Source organism: Sinocyclocheilus grahami, unplaced genomic scaffold, assembly GCF_001515645.1.
Source record: "Sinocyclocheilus grahami isolate Dianchi unplaced genomic scaffold, SAMN03320097.WGS_v1.1 scaffold1721.1, whole genome shotgun sequence".
NCBI classification, from domain to species: Eukaryota; Metazoa; Chordata; class Actinopteri; order Cypriniformes; family Cyprinidae; genus Sinocyclocheilus; species Sinocyclocheilus grahami.
In genome coordinates this window covers 30,693-38,639 of record NW_015506900.1, presented here as the reverse complement: position 1 = coordinate 38,639, position 7,947 = coordinate 30,693, and the positions used below count along the sequence as shown (strand labels likewise).

Sequence of the window (7,947 nt, the reverse complement as noted above, 5' to 3'; positions counted from 1 at the left end):
TGGACGAAGCGGAGTCCAGCCCGGGGTCGTCACATGTGGTTGCCGCAAGCCTCCTTCGTCGAATCCGCCGGCCTCACCGTTCTCAAGGCAGCCACCTCTGCTCACTCTAGCCCTCCGGCCGTTCCTCACTCTAGCCCCCAGCCTCTGCTCACTCTAGGCCGCCGCCGCTCACTCTAGGTCGCCGTGTGTGACGCTGTTTCTCGTTGTGAAAGTGAAACTACTTTGTTTGACTTTCCAAAAAATGGACACGACTAGAAATCAGTGGTTAAGTTGTATTTACAACACTGTTCCAGAACACTTCAACCCAAATATTCAGATGTGTGCAGCACATTTTATGGAGGACTGTTTACTGATCCTGGTAGAGTAGACTACAATGCCGGCTGTTCTGACTCACACATTGTAAGTACGTTTTTTATATTTAAAGAGTTTTTATATTTTTTATATGTTTTTTGGGCAGTGTAGAGTAGGGCTTGTTGTTTGTCATTTCTCCGATCACAAATGCAGACATGGTTTTATGTTTACGCAATGCGTAAAAAGACAGTATAAGACCATCCATAATTATGTCCCCACTGGATGCAACAAATGCCTCGTTTATAATGGGTTTTCATGTTTTTGAATCATCGCTCCGGCCTGACAGGGCATCATCACAATATGGTGGGGTCGTAACATTTCCATCACACGCTTGAGGTATTCGGCCAATCACAACGCTCTGGATAGCTGGCCAATCAGAGCACACCTCGCTTTTAAGACCGATGAGCTTCGTAAAAATCGACTCGTTTCAGAAAGACAGGGCATAGAGGAGAAATAATAATCTACAGTATGTGGAAAAGAATGTGTATTTTTAACCTTAAACCCCATAAACACATTTCATTACACCAAATACACAAAATAATGTTATTTTTAGCAGCATCATATGACCCCTTTAATAATGCATTAGTAAATGTTGAAATTAACATGAACTAAGATAAATAAATGTTGAAAGAGCTATTATTCATTCTTAGCTCATGTTAACTAAAGTAGTTAACTAATGTTAACTAATGAACCTTATTGTAAAGTGTTACCAATATTAATATAAATTCTGTCCAGTTTTATTGTGTTACTTTCAGTAAAAGTGCGGTTATTTTATTGGCTTGCTTTTTTTAAATTCAGTATCATTAAAATTTTGTAAAATTTAGTTAAGTCTTACAAAATTACTTTATATTATTTAATAAAATAATAAATAATCATTACAAAGAATTTTCATCCCATTTTGCACTGCAGCAATAAAACTGAAGTGAGATAAACAAACTGAGAAATGTTTCTTTTTAGTTAAAACAAATGTTGCCAAAGTTTTCTTTGGGGACATAATTTGAAGTTGGAAAAAGGTAATAAATTGCAATATATCGCAGAATATCGCAATAATATTGTATCGTGACACAAGTATTGTGATAATATCGTATCGTGAGGCCTCTGGTGATTCCCACCCCTACACAGTAACCAACTGAGCCAGTAGAAAAACTCTGCTAATGATTCAAAGCTTGTCAATATCAAATAAGATAGTCATTCTGTAAATGTTACTGTTAAAGCTGCCAAAAATAGCCTAACAGGCTTCATAGTCTATAGTCACCGTGGTTAGGGTGCATATAGACTTGTGCCGGTATTCGGGCACTTCTAAATACCGTGAATAATTATATATTACAAATTATTCCGAATTTTGAATGCATTTTAAGAATACTTTTCTCATCAACTGGTCAAAATGCACAACACTGCTGTATGCTGCGTGAAAGACTTCAGATTTTCATTTGGCCCTAGCATAAAGTCGTTCCACTTAAGTCAGACAGCAAAAGTGCAAAATATTTCAAAAAATGAATGTCTACCGGGTCACATAAGATGCTAAATATCATTAGTGTTGCAAATAAGCATACAAGTTATAACAGAACAAAAATAATAACCAGTTTCTGGCACTGTTGCCATCATTTGTTGATTTTTTTTTCTTTACTTACTTAAGTGACAATGTAATGTAGTAACCCATCACTGAAAAAAATGTAAATGTAGGATTTACTTGATAGAATATTCTTAACAATTTGCACTAACAAATTTTAAGTAAACTTTACTGAAACTGCTCTGTACAACTGACCTGTTATTGTCGCGTAAAATCTACTTACTATTGAACTCATTAAGAAATTAAGTTTACTCAGTCAAAGCTTACTTGGCAATACTTTGATTTTACTCAATATAGCACTGTATGTGCTACTCAGAAACATCTAACTAAATAATAGTATAGATATGTAGACACCGTATCGACATAATTAGTAATGCAGCACTCACACAAACACAGACAATAATAGGTACAATAGACAATGATGGTCACATTCTGTGAATTGTTTTTGATTGTGAATGTGCCATTTTGAGTAGAAAATGAAGATGTAACAAAATTGCAAGTTAGCCTACTAAACCTAACAACAAAAGCAATGATAAAACAGTGTAAATACAGCTGGGAAACAGCCAAAAAAAAAAACTAATTAATTATTCATGCCCCAGTGCATGATGGGATCACCAGTATCAGAAAAGTTGAGTAGGTTTTACGTAATTTTACAACGTTGATATTTACGCTTCAATTTATAATATAGAAATACTATATTAATATAGTTTTTTTATTTTTTATTCTTGCCTGAACTAACTTTTTTTGTGTAGAAATTTGCATTTGTTTTTCTGTAGTACTTAATTAATCTCAGAATCATTTTCATCAGTGTACTTTGGGTTTGTCCTCTGCAATTAACCCATCTAAGTGCACACACACAGCAGTTAGTAAACACGCACACCTTGAACACACTCCCGGAGCAGTGTGCAGCCGTTTGCTGTGCCGCCCGGGAGCAACTGGGGGTTCGTGGGTATTGAGGGTGGAAGATGGTGTGTGAGGGTGTTCATTCACTCCACCCACCTACATTTCCTGCCAGTACTGGGAATCAAACCCGTAACCTTCAGGTGACAAGTCCGACTCTCTAACCATTAGGCCACAACTGCCCACCACCGTTTTGTCATGAATGACTGTGCAGAGTGTGGCATCAAGCTGAGTACTGATTACCTTGATGCATCCAGATCAGAACAGCATTATTAGGTTATGCCTCAGTTACCGGCAGACCGGAAACTGAGGCATAACCTAAAGGCCCCGATATACTGTACTTCAAGCAAAAGTGATGGGAGTGCTAATTTGCAGAGCTTGTGCAAGCATACCCATGTTGTTATGATTAGGTGCTTGCTGTTTTCTCCATTTTTGTTGTGTTTGTTTTGTTACTGAGAGGAAAGCAGCACATATTTACATATTCATATAAAGGTCACTTTCACCAGAGTGGGCGGCATTGGGATGTTTGATAACAGTATACCGCTGATCACATATTTCGAACTTCATTTTACGCCTAAACAAAGAAAGAAAAATAACTTTTTTTGAGTATATCAGGGCCTTAAGGAAGAAGAATGTTGCAAACAAGTGCGCTTTATACATGTACACTATGGCATATGGCAATTGTGGCCTAATGGTTAGTCGGACTTGTAACCCAAAGGGCATGAGTTTGATTCCCGGTACAGGCAGATTTTTTAGCATTAGATGTTTTACTGTTTTTTTTTTTAACTCATAAATACTGAATTGCAAATGCTAAGTTACATAATGGTATAATTTTCTTCATTTCCCATGTGTGCTTGACCCGGTAAATATACAATTTAAAATATTAAATTTGGCCACAATGTTTATTACTTGATATGGCATGCATTAGACACCGAGAACCATGATGTGTTACTGATATTTTTACTGGAATAGTGAAATTTAGATCGATAGATAGATAGATTTCTAAATTTAGAAATTTTAGTCTCATAACAATAATAATTTAATCAGTGGTGTAGTCTGTAAAAAAGTGGTTTACTATTATCCAGTCACTCACTACCACATTAACTCTTCTCTTCTTCAACACTTCACATACATATGCTTAACGCTTAACATACAACAGGTGACTAAATAATACATGCACATTTATGTGCTGAATCTCGACATACTTATTCACATACCTTCATACAAATAAAATATATGATATTACTTGTATTTACCGTGTTTATTTAAGAAAGCTTTGCCCCAATGATGCAGTCTGTTCCTCTTCTCTTTGCTTCTCCTTCGTGTAGATTTCCGCCAGTGTAGACGCTACTAGACGTATTACTGCCCTCCACAGGTTAAAGTTTGAACTAAATTCTTATATACAGTGTGTTATGCAAGAACTGAAGAACTGTCTCAGAGATTAGTTTATTATTGTCACTAGCCGATTTTCCACTGTCGGGCCAGTGCGTGTCAGGGCTAACAACGAGCCGTGCTGGGCCAATGGCCTCTCACCGACCTCAAGCTATACGGCTGCAGACCTGGAGCAGGCAGATCTACGACCCAGGCAGTTTTACGCCCCTGCTGTTCCTTATGCGTCCAGTAGAGGGAGGAGGATACACGGCGAAATGATTAAACCGACGCTCGAAACTTCATTAATAACAGTCCCGTCCATAGAGTTTTTGTGTGTGTGTGTGTGTGTGTGTGTGTGTGTGTGTGTGAATTTAAATATAAACATTACATTAAGATATTAGATGATCTGCACTACGGATTAAAATATCTGTAAATATTAACTGTTGGTCTACATTCATAGCCTACAGGACAGAACTGAATTAGTATTAAAAAAAAACATTAACATTACACATTTAATTAGTGAATTAAAAAATGAATAATACACATATTTGGATCAAATGGACAATGTCATGATAAATGATCTACTGTAGCCTAATTATATTAACTGTAGATTTTCATATATACAGAAGACGGAGTGATATGTTGTTGTGAATTTATATATAAAGTTACATTCAGATATTAACCATATTTAGCCCATCAGTCATACAGTGTAATAATATGGATCATCAATGAAATATTGATTTATGCTTTAGTATTCACTATTGGTTGTCATACAGCTACAGAACAGTGTCCTACAAAGCATTTTATAAAGACAAACACAATTCACCCTTTTCTAAAATTCCAAGGGCCATTTAGCCATCTGAGAAGAAAAAGACAACTTTTTTGTGTACAACAATATTATTTATTAACACCATTATTAAAAACATGAACTAGGATGACTCCCGTTGATGACTCTCTTTTAACTGTTGTTCAATCCTCCTGTCAAAATGCTCCCACTCACTGGTAAAAAAAGTTTTTTAAAAAGTTGGATAGTTGTAGAAAGAAATGGTTATTTGTGAATAATGGCAGATTGTCATGTTTGACCATGTTTTCCTTTATAGTATCCTTACAGTACCTTATGTAAGTGACAGGTCCTCCTCGCAGAAATTTCTCCTCAGACTTTAGGATGGACAGATTTTCCACAAAAGCCAGGGCACAGATAATGGACTACCAGAGAAAGAATTGAGATTGATCACACACCCCAAGTAGCCAAGTATCATTTCACATGTTTAGCTTTTTAGAACAAGATGAAAAGTGTCTCTTCTATAATAACCACAAAAAACATTCTTTTTAGAGCAATGGTCTCACATTATGGATAAACTATTTGACATTAAAAACAATGTGAATCTGACATCATGCAGAGCACAGCTAACACATGAGACCAACCTCTGGAAAAGTACATCCATGATGAATTCGATCTCATCACTGTGGGTGTGCTGTCCAGAATTGAAGTCAGGTGAGAGTGGACTGCATCAATCTGCTCCAGATCTTCAATGTATACCGGCACAGGTGTTGACTTGGCACAATGCTTGGAAAAAGTGTAAAGCCACTTTGAATTATTTTGGCCACTGCCTTGCCTTTCAAAAGAAAGAACATATTTTAATTTGCTGACCCCCCCAATACGATAACTCAGGCAGATTCATAATTAAAAATGTTTTAATTTCATTTAAATAGTTTGAATGTAGGTTATCAAGAATAGAAATGTGAGCATGTGGGAATTTTACTGAGGTGATTATGAAAACCATGACAAGGCATGATTGATTGATGCCTTATGACTATGCTGATGATTTATTGCATTTTTCATCTGTGCTGTGTTGCCTCAGTTTGGTCAGTTATTTCCATTGGCAAAGAAGGGACTTCAAGAATGAAACAACAAACTGAGATGTTCAGAAACTAGTATACATACCCCTCTGTCTCAAACTGCTCACCACCACTCCCTGATTGCAGGAATGTCAAGCTAACAGAAATTGAAATGTTACAGGATTAGTATTCAGATCTTATTGTTAGAACTCAATGACCAGCAATAAAGAACAACAACTTTATAGCAACCTTTTAATAAAGAAAATAGAAAAGCTCACCTGAGGGAAATTGAATGGAGTGTTCAGCACGGTATAGAGGGCATACTGTCGACGTTATATGCCATAGGAACGTGGCAATTGTCTCTTAGTTGTGGACCTAAAGATGTCTCTGTGCTGGTCATCTCCAAAGGCTTTGATTACTATACAGGGAGACTAGAAGGAGGATCTCTCTTAAGAGTGGCATCTGTACCTACAGTATAAGGATGCATATAAAAGTGTTATAACAATCCATTTCACATTTGCATTATCTTTGCCTTATGATATTGGGGTAAAATCACCCTCTGTAAAACCGCCATAAAAGAACAATCCCTCCAAACCACAAAGTTTAATAAGTACTATATTCTTATGACCTGCATCATGTAAAATCTTACATATAACAGATAATGATCTGGGCTAGTGGCTTTTGTTCATGCAGGGAACACAAGGGCATCCTTCATAAAAGCATTATCCTAAAAAATTACACAAATAACACCAATAAAGTATACCTTTTATTTTACTTCTGACTTAGGGTGGATGTCAAATAGTATGATTTATGCATTCAATACTCACTGGAGAGTATAGGCTAGGGGATTTGTGGTGTTCTGAGTAAGCCTCTAGAGGGAGCTCTAGTATGTGAGTTAGGTTTGGTAAAAGGATGACAAAAGGGGTACACGAGTGGTGGTGAATAAAGAAGGTTACACTGAGTTCGACACAGCGTGCATTTGCTTATTATTGAAATACTCAACAGGATTGTGGCCAGGCCCGTAACCAGCTATGAGGCCACCGAGGTGATGTTCAAAAATCAAATTTGTTCTTTGAATGACTAATTTGCTGTTAAACTCCTCATATGAATGCCTGCATGACATGTATAATTAAGTTTAGACAGTTTGCAAGAATGTTTAGCGTCCCTGTTATGAAAATGTTCGCTGCGAGACGCTGACGGAGTGAACGAAGCTTGAGAGAGTTGTGAGTGAGGGTGCAGGCGCAGCCTCTTATCATATCTTATTTGCAAAAGATTGGAAAAAATTTCGGTTTTATTTTTATTTATTTTTAATTTTTTGTTTGTTTTAGTATCAATATCTGGCAACACTGCATCGCCGGCACTTAGGCAAGGCAAGTTTATTTATATTGCACATTTCATACACAATGGTAATTCAAAGTGCTTTACATAAAAGAAATGAAAAAAATCATCACAACAATAAAACAAGGAATTTAAAACTTTGAAAATGATATAAAAATTGATTTAAGAGGTTTAAAATGAATTTAAAACCGTTAAGAATAGAAAATGATTATACAAAAAATATAGTGCAATCAGTTCGGACTGTAACGGGGCTGACGAGATGTGAGACGTGCAGATCCATGTGCAAGCTTTTATTTAGAGCAGAAGAGGTCAGAAACACAGGCAGGGTCGAACAATGGCAAACAGGTATATGGCGGGCAAGACACAAGAATAATCCTAGGGCTAGTGAAGGTCAACGATCGGCGAACAGAATCAAAAGGGCGAGACTAGAAGGATAAATCCAGAAAAACAGGCAAAGATCAGAAGCCAGGAAAACAGACAGGGCAAGACTAGACTAGGACTGGGACTGGGAAACTAACGAGGGCTCTGTAAGGTAGCTATCACTGCTGGCGATAAGCGCATACATTACTCGGCAGCTG

The 7,947-nt window shown here is 36.9% G+C and overlaps 1 protein-coding gene across 2 annotated transcripts in view; it reads right to left on the bottom strand.

Annotated features, from left to right (window-relative positions):
- The window catches only part of psip1a (PC4 and SFRS1 interacting protein 1a), a 105,362-nt gene extending 101,212 nt beyond the window's left edge, over positions 1-4,150 (bottom strand). For both annotated transcript variants that reach the window (XM_016258665.1, XM_016258666.1), the window contains exon 1: positions 4,078-4,150. The gene's annotated coding sequence lies outside the window, so the exon portion shown is untranslated. The remainder of the gene's footprint in view (positions 1-4,077) is intronic.
- Positions 4,151-7,947: the final 3,797 nt, after the last annotated feature.